Below are 12,606 nucleotides of genomic sequence, written 5' to 3'. Positions count from 1 at the left end.
CAAAACTCAGAGGTTACACTGCACCAAGAACCCAGCGTTGAACCTTCTTGTGAGCAAACCTATTTATAATGCCTTTAAAGTAAAATTTTCTAGCTAACTCGTTTTCAATTGAAAGGATGGCAAGGCTGTTCAACCTGTCTTGGCACATCGTAGATCTTACGATAGTTCTTTATAAGTTTCAGCTTACTGAAGGCACATTCACCTCCATCAACTGTTACAGGTCATTGTACAGAAGAGTCGCAGTGCAATGCCCACTTCTCCCAAAAAAGCTCTGTAGCTGCATCTTGTGGATGGCATTTAGGATCTCTGCAGGAGAAAGACCATCTGAATAAGTGGCTCCATATATATCGTCTTTAATGTCACATTTCATTTTCAAATCCATCTGTGAGATCTTTGGAGTACTTGTTTCTCAATTTCTGGCAAGATAAACTCATTTGGTTTTCAGTCATTTTCCTAAATGTAAGAATTGGTGAAAACTCCTTGCATATTATCTGCAATCGTGTGGAACCGCATGTCCGACTGACTGACTATACTTTCTAGAGCCACATAAAACACTGTGTTGTGAAATGCAGTGTCTGACTTCTTGTCATCTTCAGTCTCGTCAGAGAAAACGTTTTCTTTTCTGTCTGGCGGTTCCTCTGTTCACTGAGAAACGGAGTAGTTCCACCCATTTCATTTGCCACCGTGGAGGCTTCTGCCAGAACAGCGTCACCATTGATTACACAGAGAGCCTGTATTTCTTCCTGTTGTGTCTTAATGTGAGCTGCTTCCATGTCCAGAGAAATGTTTCCTGACTGAAGAGTTGAAGGCTTCTATTCTCAATACGCTGCAAAAACTTTTACCCAGAAATGTGAGCAGGAAGACTGTCCTGAAAGACATGAAGTAGCTTTTCAGACCTTTTGTCTCTGATGTAGCTGCGTTTGTCAGGCTGCAGGGTAGCAAGAAGCATGTCTAGGGCCTCGATGATAGATGGTAAACGAGTTGCCACTGGTCTGACCGCAGCAATACGACACACACCATCGCATGTCTGAAAGGAGGTTAAGACAGCAGCCAGTCTTTTCCTTGAGAATGGCCCATCGCTCTGGGCTGGCACTGAACAGATTGTACAGATGATTCACACTACGATAAAAGGTTGACACTTCTGGGGACGACTGAGCTGCTTATACACCCACAAGATTAAGAGTTATGGAGGCACAAGGTGAGTATGGGAGGCACAAGGTGAGTATGGGAGGCACAAGGTGAGTATGGGAGGCACAAGGTGAGTATGGGAGGCACAAGGTGAGTATGTGAGGCACAAGGTGAGTATAGGAGGCACAAGGTGAGTATGGGAGGCACAAGGTGTGTATGGGAGGCACAAGGTGAGTATGTGAGGCACAAGGTGAGTATAGGAGGCACAAGGTGAGTATGGGAGGCACAAGGTGTGTATGGGAGGCACAAGGTGAGTATGGGAGGCACAAGGTGTGTATGGGAGGCACAAGGTGAGTATGGGAGGCACAATGTGAGTATGTGAGGCACAAGGTGAATATGTGAGGCACAAGGTGAGTATGTGAGGCACAAGGTGAGTATGGGAGGCACAAGGTGAGTATGGGAGGCACAAGGTGAGTATGGGAGGCACAAGGTGAGTATGGGAGGCACAAGGTGAGTATGGGAGGTATGGGAGGCACAAGGTGAGTATGGGAGGCACAAGGTGACTATGTGAGGCACAAGGTGAGTATGGGAGGCACAAGGTGACTATGTGAGGCACAAGGTGAGTATGGGAGGCACAAGGTGAGTATGGGAGGCACAAGGTGACTATGTGAGGCACAAGGTGAGTATGGGAGGCACAAGGTGAGTATGTGGCCAGTGGATTCTTTTACAGTATGTGTGTTTGAACTTCCTTCACTTTCCCTGACATATTTGCACCATTAACTTAGCCTTGACCAGGGCAATCTGCTATGTCAATACCCTTCAAATCAACTCAAAATCAGTGCAGAAATTTCACTGCCTGTCATTTGAAATTCAAGAAAACGTTCAATTATTTCCCATTCACCTGGTCCCTGAACTTTATCTTTGTGTACATATCTCACCAATAATACATTTTGCTCAGTACGGGAAATGTCTGGAGTTGAATCACATATAATCACATATGAATCACATATGTCTGGAGTTGAATCACATATAATCACATATGAATCACATATGTCTGGAGTTGAATCACATATAATCACATATGAATCACATATGTCTGGAGTTGAATCACATATAATCACATATGAATCACATATGTCTGGAGTTGAATCACATATAATCACATATGAATCACATATGTCTGGAGTTGAATCACATATAACCACATATGTCTGGAGTAGAATCACATATGAATCACATATGTCTGGAGTTGAATCACATTCTTTCATGAAGTATTGTTTGCCCTTTGACCACATATTCCTATGAAGTCGTTTTGGCTCTCAGGGCTGAGGTAATGAGTCAGTCGTGCTCCTTTCTTTTTGTCCCTGACTGTCTGTAAGTGCTCACGTAATAGCGGATCATAATTTGACAACAGTTCCAGTAAGCCTGGAAGCGCCGCCCGAACAGGCAGGGGAGACACCTTCGGTGGCAGCTAGTAGACCGGCGACGACGACCGCCGAGCGCCGCCTGAACAGGCAGGGGAGACACCTTCGGTGGCAGCTAGTAGACCGGCGACGACGAACGCCGAGCGCCGCCCGAACAGGCAGGCTCTCCAGGTCTCCTTCGAGTGCTCCACTCCTCCAACGCAGGAGTTTCGGTCTGGCTCTGATGCCATGGGGCCAGGACCGGCTGGTAACCCAACACGCAATGGAAAGGTGACATGTTAGTGGAGGAGTGGCGGTGTGAATTCTGAGCCACCTCCGCCCATGGGACGTACCTCGCCCATTCTCCTGGCCGGTCCTGGCAATACGACCGCAGAAACCTATCCACATCCTGGTTCACTCTCTCCACCTGCCCCTTACTCTCGGGGTGAAACCCGAGGTCAGGCTGATCGAGACCCCCAGACGTTCCATAAACACCCTTCAAACTCTGGACGTGAACTGGGGACCCCGATCAGAAACGATGTCCTCAGGCACCCCGTAGTGCCGGAAGACGTGGGTTAACAGGGCCGCAGCAGTCTGTAGGGCAGTAGGGAGACCGGGAAACGGGATGAGACGGCAGGTCTTAGCAAACCGATCCACAACCACCAGGATTGTGGTGTTCCCCTGAGACGGGGGAAGGTCGGTGAGAAAATCCACCGACAAATGCGACCACGGCCATTGTGGAACCGGGAGGGGCTGTAACTTCCCTCTAGGCAGGTGTCTAGGAGCCTTGCTCTGAGCACACACCGAGCAGGAGGAGACATAAAACCTCACGTCCTTGGCTAAAGTGGGCTACCAGTACCTCCCCCTAAGACCCCGCACTGTCCTCTCAATACCAGGATGACCCGAAGAGGGTAGCGTATGGGCCCATCGAATCAGACGATCACGGACACCAAGCGGCATGTACTGAACACCCGTAACGCCCGCTCGATTTCTGCATCCACCTCCCATACCACTGGTGCTACCAGACATGAAGTTGGAAGGATGGGAGTAGGATCGAAGGCCGCTCCTTGGTGTCATAGAGACGGGAAAGCACGTCGGCCTTAGTATTAAGGGAGCCTGGCCTATAGGAGATTGTGAACCGAAATCTGGTTAAAAAAAAAACATGGCCCACCTTGTCTGATGCGGATTCAATCTCCTCGCTGCCCGGATATACTCCAGATTACGATGGTCAGTCCAGATGATGAAAGGGTGCTTGACCCCCTCAAGCCAATGTCTCCACACCTTCAGAGCTTTTATCACAGCTAACAACTCCCGGTCCCCCAGGTCATAGTTCCGCTCCGCCGGACTGAACTTCCTCGAAAAGAAAGCGCAGGGGCGGAGCTTCGGTGGCGTCCCCGAGTGCTGTGACAGCACGGCTCCAACCCCCAGCCTCGGACGCATCCACCTCCATTATGAACGAGGGATCCGGATGAGCCAGCATGGGAGCGTCGGTGAACAGCTCCTTCAGATGACTGAAGGATCTGTCCATCTCCGCTGAACCCCCCCTTCAGCAGTGAGGTAACGGGAGCAGCCACCTGACCAAAACCCCCGGATAAACCTCCGGTAGCAATTGGCAAACCCTAAAAACCGCTGCACCTCCTTAACCGTGGTCGGAGTCGGCCAAGCACGCACGACCGTAACGCGGTCACACTCCATCACCACCCCAGAGGTGGAAATGCGATAACCCAGGAAGGAAACGGCTTGTTTGGAGAACACACATTTCTCAGCCTTGATGTACAGGTCATGCTCCAGTAGTCGCCCAGATTATACGCACTCCTAAGGGCCAGTTTTGTGAAAAAACATGCTCTGTGAAATGATTCTACCTCCGTGACGATAAGAGCAAGCGGGTAACTAAACGCTACTGTGATGGAATTGAGACCTCGATAATCACGGACGCAGACCTCCCTCCTTTTTCTTCACAAAAATGAAACTTGAGGAGACGGCTGACGTGGAGATCGGTGGCAGCTAGTAGACCGGCGATGACGACCGTCGAGCGCCGCCCGAACAGGCAGGGGAGCCACCTTCGGTGGTAGTCGTGACACTGGGGGCATGATTTTTATACAGTTCTGACACCTCACCACACCTGTTGGCTAGTCTGCGAACAATAGCTTATCTTTCATGGTGTTGTACTTTCTCTTGCCACAGTGCTGGATCATCTAAAACCTCATCTTCCTCATTTTGAATCTGTCCATACTCTTCCTTTCCCTTATTACGTGCTTGTTAAATCTCTTCTGTCAGTCCTTCACTGGTCCTGTTGCTACTCTTTAACTCCTCTTCCTCCTCCCTGTTCTCCTCTGCATCAGAGTCTGTCTGATAGCTTTCTGAGGAGATTCTGCCTACCTGGGGCTCTCTAGGCACTAGGAAGTGAGTAAACAAAGGGCATTTTAGGTTTAATGTTCACTCCTACAAAAAGGTTACCATACTAAAAATCTACTACTGAAAGATAAAAACGTTTTCATAGTACACCGGCAGTTGTTAGCTGTGGTAACAGCTCTGAAAGTGTGGAGACATTGGCTTGAGGGGGCCAAGCACCCTTTCCTCATCTGGACTGACCATCGTAATCTGGAGTATATCCGGGCAGCGAGGAGATTGAATCCGCGTCAGACAAGGTGGGCCATGTTTTTTTTTACCAGATTTCGGTTCACGATTTCCTATAGCTTCTACCCCCATGCCATAAGACTCCTGAACAAATGACTACCCGGCCTATTTACATTGCCCCCCCCCCCCTCTTTTACACTGCTGCTACCTTCTTTATTATCTATGCATAGCCACTTTAATAACCCTACCTGCATGTACATAATTACCTCAATTACCTCAATTATATATTCCTCGCTTTTGTTATTTACTGCTGCTCTTTAATTATTTGTTTTTCTTATCTCTTACTTTTTTTTGTATTTTCTTAAAACTGCATGGTTGTAAGTAAGCATTTCACCTGTTGTATTCAGCGCATGTAACTAATACAATTAGATTTGATTTGATACAGTCAGCTCTCGAACACACCCACACTCTTTTCATGCCATTTCGCCAGTGGGCGGTGCTATAAACCACAGCGTGTGTAGATTTCAGCGCGCATTCGGTTGCACACGGCGTCGAGAACGAGCCGAGCACACGCTTTAATCCAGATCGTGGATTCTATTCAATGCACTTTACAGGTTGGCTAATGCCACATGTGCACTACACATAGAGAATGATAGAGCCCTCTAGTGGCCAATGAGGCAGTCTTAGCATGGGAGGCTTCCACAACTTTAATGTACTCAACTGGGTGGGACTCCCAACTTCATTGTCTGATCCCTCCCGGTGACCCTGTTGGAGTCATGTCCAAACAGGTCATCAGTAGGGATCAGCCAATTGTGAAGAAGAGAATGGACTACTTCAAAAATGGAGATAGCCTCAATGGCACTGCCCATGCTGTCACAGACAATATAATAGCACAGATACAAAGATGAGTCCTCTATCTATCTCTATGGTCTGTTGTTCACAGTATCTACAGTATTTCTATGACACTGCAGGACTTCAAAAATCCTATCATCTCGGAGCTTCTCACATTAAATGACCGTCTTTCTTGTAGTTTTTGGTTGTTGTCTTGTAATGGATTACTGTTTCATCAGGGAGCCACAAAGATGAGGCCATCACACTGTCAAACAGCCATCACTAACATTGAGTGGCTGCCGCCAACCTACGGACTCATCACTAGTCACTTTAATAATAAAACATGGGATGTAATAAATGTATCACTAGTCACTTTAATCAAATATCTCAAAGTGCTGTACAGAAACCTAGCATAAAACCCCAAACAGCAAGCATTGCAGGTGTAGAAGCACGGTGGCTAGGAAAAACTCCCTAGAAAGGCCAATACCTAGGAAGAAACCTAGAGAGGAACCAGGCTATGTGGGGTGGTCAGTCCTCTTCTGGCTGTGCCGGGTGGAGATTATAACAGAACATGGCCAAGATGTTCAAATGTTCATAAATGACCAGCATGGTCGAATAATAATAAGGCAGAACAGTTGAAACTGGAGCAGCAGCACAGTCAGGTGGAAGTTGAAACTGGAGCAGCAGCATGGTCAGGTGGACTGGGGACAGCAAGGAGTCATCATGTCAGGTAGTCCTGGGGCATGGTCCTAGGGCTCAGGTCCTCCGAGAGAGAGAAAGAAAGAGAGAAGGAGAGAATTAGAGAACGCACACTTAGATTCACACAGGACACCGAATAGGACAGGAGAAGTACTCCAGATATAACAAACTGACCCCAGCCCCCCGACACATAAACTACTGCAGCATAAATACTGGAGGCTGAGACAGGAGGGGTCCGGAGACACTGTGGCCCCATCCGAGGACACCCCCGGACAGGGCCAAACAGGAAGGATATAACCCCACCCACTTTGCCAAAGCACAGCCCCCACACCACTAGAGGGATATCTTCAACCACCAACTTACCATCCTGAGACAAGGCTGAGTATAGCCCACAAAGATCTCCGCCACGGCACAACCCAAGGGGGGGGCGCCAACCCAGACAGGATGACCACAACAGTGAATCAACCCACTCAGGTGACGCACCCCCTCCAGGGACGGCATGAGAGAGCCCCAGCAAGCCAGTGACTCAGCCCCTGTAATAGGGTTAGAGGCAGAGAATCCCAGTGGAAAGAGGGGAACAGGCCAGGCAGAGACAGCAAGGGCGGTTCGTTGCTCCAGAGCCTTTCCGTTCACCTTCCCACTCCTGGGCCAGACTACCCTCAATCATATGACCCACTAAAGAGATGAGTCTTCAGTAAAGACTTAAACAATGCCACTTTATATAATGTTTACATACCCCACATTACTCATCTCATATGTATATACTGTACTCTATACCATCTACTGCATCTTGCCTATGCCGTTCGGCCATCGCTCATATATTTTTATGTACATATTCTTATTCATTCCTTTACACTTGTGTGTATACAGTAGTTGTTGTGAAATTGTTAGATTACTTGTTACATATTACTGCATGGTCAGAACTAGAAGCATAAGCATTTCGCTACACTCGCATCTGCTAACCGTGTGTATGTGACAAATAAAATGTGATTTGATTTGAAGTAAACAAAATGTCATCACTGAATTCAGGTTGTTTACTATTTCATGCAGCCACAGAAGAGAAAGAAGCTAAACAAATTATTTTGTATTTTGAATTTCGCATCGTTTAAAGTTGAGCAACATGGTCTCTGAGCATGTTATGATATGTTCCTGTACGAGAATCTCAATTTAGTTCTAAGTTATATTTGGTTTGGTTCCGTAAGAATGGAGGACGGATGGGTGGGCTGATAACGCCAACGTCTAGCAAGGTCGAATATCATCAACGACAACGTTAACATTTTTAGCTACTTAACAACTTTTCAACTACTTATCATGTTAGCTAACCCTTCCCCTAACCTTAACCCTTTGCTAACCCTTCCCCTAACCCTTTGCTAACCCTTCCCCTAACCTTAACCATTTAACCTAACTGTTAAACTTAACCCTAACTTTAACAACTTTTCAACTACTTATCATGTTAGCTAACCATTCCTCTAACCTTAACCATTTAGCTAACCCTTCCCCTAACCTTAACCCTTTAGCTAACCCTTCCCCTAACCTTAACCCTTTAGCTAACCCTTCCCCTAACCTTAACCCTTTAGCTAACCCTTCCCCTAACCTTAACCCTTTAGCTAACCCTTCCCCTAACCTTAACCCTTTAGCTAACCCTTCGCCTAACCTAACTGTTAAACTTAACCCTAACTATAACCCTAACCCTAGCCTAGCCAAAGTTAGAGATATAGCTATTGTTAGCCACCTAGCTAGAATTCGTACATATCAAACATTTTGCAAATTAGTAACATATTGTACGTTTTGGACATTTGTAACATATCATATGAAATGGGTGATGGAGAGCCACAAAATAATACATACCATACATATCATACTAAATGGAGTGTCTCGGATTTACATACAGAGTGATACAACATGCTCTGAGACCAGGTTGAGTTAAGAGATATCATTCTGCAAAGTAAGGGACTGTACAATGAGACTGGGTGTGTAAATGGACCTCCAGGATAATATGGTAAAGTTGGCCTCATGGATAGGCCCTCGAACAAATAAATAAGACCAAGGACCTACAAAATCCACCAGATTAACATTTTTTTTTTTTTTATGAAGCCAGCAACGCTGATACCAAATAAATGTTCTAGAAGCGTTTCATCAACTTTTAGATTGCTTAGAACAACAGTAAAAAATAAATATCCTAGCTGACTGTGAAACATTTATAATACAATCAGCAGTTCACATGATCAGTCAGTGAAAAAGGAGGGTGAAAGGCTCAGGTAATCTGATTTTGTTCATCTAAAAAACAAATACTGTCAGTGATTGACAGTATACAGCTATTGTTGCACGTAGACTAAACCAAGCTCAGTGAAATTAGATTAAATCTAGTCGTGATCTGTTTAATATACTTCATTCTGTAGCCTAAATGTAGTAGATTGGCTTGATGGCAGCATTCATTAACGTTGTTGGTTGGCTCGCAAGCAAATCTTGACGTTACGTATCGTTGATTTTTGGGAAAACTGGTCCAGCCACCTGATAGCCAGCTATCGTTAAAAAATAAACCAAAATGATGTACTAATATTAAAGTATAAACCCACCATAGTGATGACGGTTAAAGAGATATGATTGAGGTCCCAGGCAGAGAGTTATCAGATAAAAGTGGACGCGCATCCGACAGTCCACTTGCACTTTGAAACCCTCACCCTGGTGACGGAAAACACAGCCCAGTGAAGAGTGTCCCTTGCTGGTAAAACCTTCTCTTGACACAGAAATGACTATGGGCCCGTTTGAGTGCTACGCCGAAAGTAGCCGAATGTAGGCAGAAGTCGATGAGTAAAGTTGAGGAAGGTACATGTCCACCTGCGGCGAAAGTCGGACAACTTCTGCTGTTTCTAGGAAACACGACAATGGTATTAGACATGTCATTCACCTTTGTTTTTGCCGATTAAATGAATGCTATCAAAATTCCACTTCTCCAACACGAAGCTGAACACCGTCCGACGAAATTCGAGACCAGCCCAAGCTCTTTCTAACATTCACAAGACTTGTATGGTATTTTCTCAAAATATAATATGCTCTGTTGTTTGTCATTACCTCATGCCCTTGTACCTTACTCATTATTTGTGATTGTACAACATGAACTTTTACCAGATGTGATTAAATGGAGTCCACAAAGATTCTTACTGTATGGTCATTGATTGCATGTTAACATCACTAGAGTCTGCAGTATATTGCTTAAATTCTCAACCTTTATGTTGCTATTGACATTAAGCATGTAAATTAATGTGAATCGATCACATGAAGGACACAACACTCACTGTACAGAAAAGGATTAGACTACATCAGTTACTGGGTAAACAATATGAACAGGATTAGACTACATCAGTTACTGGGTAAACAATATGAACAGGATTAGACTACATCAGTTACTGGGTAAACAATATGAACAGGATTAGACTACATCAGTTACTGGGTAAACAATATGAACAGGATTAGACTACATCAGTTACTGGGTAAACAATATGAACAGGATTAGACTACATCAGTTACTGGGTAAACAATATGAACAGGATTAGACTACATCAGTTACTGGGTAAACAATATGAACAGGATTAGACTACATCAGTTACTGGGTAAACAATATGAACAGGATTAGACTACATCAGTTACTGGGTAAACAATATGAACAGGATTAGACTACATCAGTTACTGGGTAAACAATATGAACAGGATTAGACTACATCAGTTACTGGGTAAACAATATGAACAGGATTAGACTACATCAGTTACTGGGTAAACAATATGATCAGGATTAGACTACATCAGTTCACGTCCTGGGTAAACAATATGATCAGGATTAGACTACATCAGGTACTGGGTAAACAATATGCCAAGCAGTAATATGCACTTGCTATTGACCCCCACAACTGGTGTATTTGATTTTTATAAGTAACTAGGCAAGTTAACTGACTTATTTACAATGACGGCCTACCGGGTAACAGTGGGTTAACTGCCTTGTTCAGGGGTAGAGCGACAGATTTTTACCTTGTCAGCTTGGGAGTTTGATCCAGCAACATTACGGTTACTAGTCCCAACACTTTAACCACTAGGCTACCTGCAGCCCCACCGTCTGGGGTACTTGCTCATTAAGGGCCGGTTTCCCAGACACAGACAAAGCCTCTAAAATTGCCAGTGTATAAATCCCTACAGTAACTAGCATACAATATGTTGCATTTGATTCACACTTAATAAACAAATCGACACATTAGAATGTGTTTGGTGACAACAATATTACAGACTAGATACATTACAGGCTATAACAGTGTGTGGAACAAATTCATTGAGATCATTCTCAGGTGAAAAAAAAAAGGTTTAGATAAAAACCCTTTTGGATTACAGTCGTTTGTATGTGGTGCCTGACAATACAATAACACCACCAATGGGTTGGTATAGTACTGTACATCGCTGCATCTAAATAAATACATTAGCTATATTGTCGCAAGGTGGATATTTGATTTATTTATGTTATTCATTTGGATCACATGTAGGGATATGTAATTAGATTGTAAGGATACAGATGTATATTAAGCTCTGAATAATCATCCACCCAAATCCGTAAACATGCATTGTTAATAAGTTAATAACCAATTATAGGTGGTGACATCAACCATTTATGAGCATGTGTAGTGCCTTTTGCTTCCAAAAACAAACTGAAGAAGGTTGTCTCCACCACAATGCTTTGGTTTCGACTTTTCAGTTGGTGAGGAGCAACAGCAGAAATGTCCAGTCCGACTGCAGTCGAAATTTCATGACCATTAATCACGTGATTTTTTGTAAAGGTCATGCAGTCAACATGTTGTCGTTGCAACACACTTTGAAAGACGGTGACCAACGTTGATCAACTTCTTGACAAGAGTGATCCGGTCAATTTATTTTGTGAATATGCGCCAGAATTTTGCCAGCCACATGAAATCTGCACAGGGTTTGAGTTGTGTTCATATCTCTGCATCGAGTATAGCATTGGGTATGTGGCCCAACAGTGAAAGTGAAATGGGAGGACCACAACACAGACTCTTTAGTTTATCTTCTCTTATGTTTAAGTACAGCATTTAATTGTAGAGTATCTGAATGTAATTTGGGGACTAAAGCTGGTTTAATGCTGGTTTAGCTGGTTTAATGCTGGTTTAGCTGGTTTAATGCTGGTTTAGCTGGTTTAATGCTGGTTTAGCTGGTTTAATGCTGGTTTAGCTGGTTTAATGCTGGTTTAGCTGGTTTAATGCTGGTTTAGCTGGTTTAATGCTGGTTTAGCTGGTTTAATGCTGGTTTAGCTGGTTTAATGCTGGTTTAATGCTGGTTTAGCTGGTTTAATGCTAGTTTAATGCTGGTTTAGCTGGTTTAATGCTGGTTTAGCTGGTTTAATGTAGCCTCACATAAGGTCCGTGTGGGAAGATGCTAAAATAAATATATTTATTAATTGAACCTTTATTTCACCTTTATTTAACTAAGTCAGTTAAGAACAAATTCTTATTTACAATGGCAGCCTACCAAAAGGCCTCCTGCGGGGGATGGGGGCTGGGATTAAAAATACAAATAAATTAAATGAAAATATAGACAATTTTTCACTAAGTAGTTTGGGAAAAGGGAAGGATGTAGTGAACTACTTTTTCAAAGTAACTTAAGTTAAGTAAATAATATTGTTTTTAGCTATAGGGTAGCTATAGCTATCAGTGTAGCTGATCTTCTTCCAAGTATGGAGTACTGTAATTGGTAGCTTGGTCAGAGTAGCTTCCCCAAAACTGAGTAACACCCTGAAAAGGGACAATTCCAAGGACATTCCTGCTGGTGAAACCAAAAATCTGTTCATGTTTTTTGATGCTTAACACTTAAAAGAGCCACGATAAGACATTCCTGGTCACTGTTACCTATAGCTTCTGACAGGGCTGCAGGTTTCTGGGTAGATTACAATGGGACTGATAGGGGCCCTATGGGA

The sequence above is a fragment of the Oncorhynchus kisutch genome, linkage group LG13 (genome assembly GCF_002021735.2).
Source record: "Oncorhynchus kisutch isolate 150728-3 linkage group LG13, Okis_V2, whole genome shotgun sequence".
NCBI classification, from domain to species: Eukaryota; Metazoa; Chordata; class Actinopteri; order Salmoniformes; family Salmonidae; genus Oncorhynchus; species Oncorhynchus kisutch.
The sequence above is the reverse complement of the archived record's forward strand: the minus strand, read 5'-3'. Positions refer to the sequence as shown.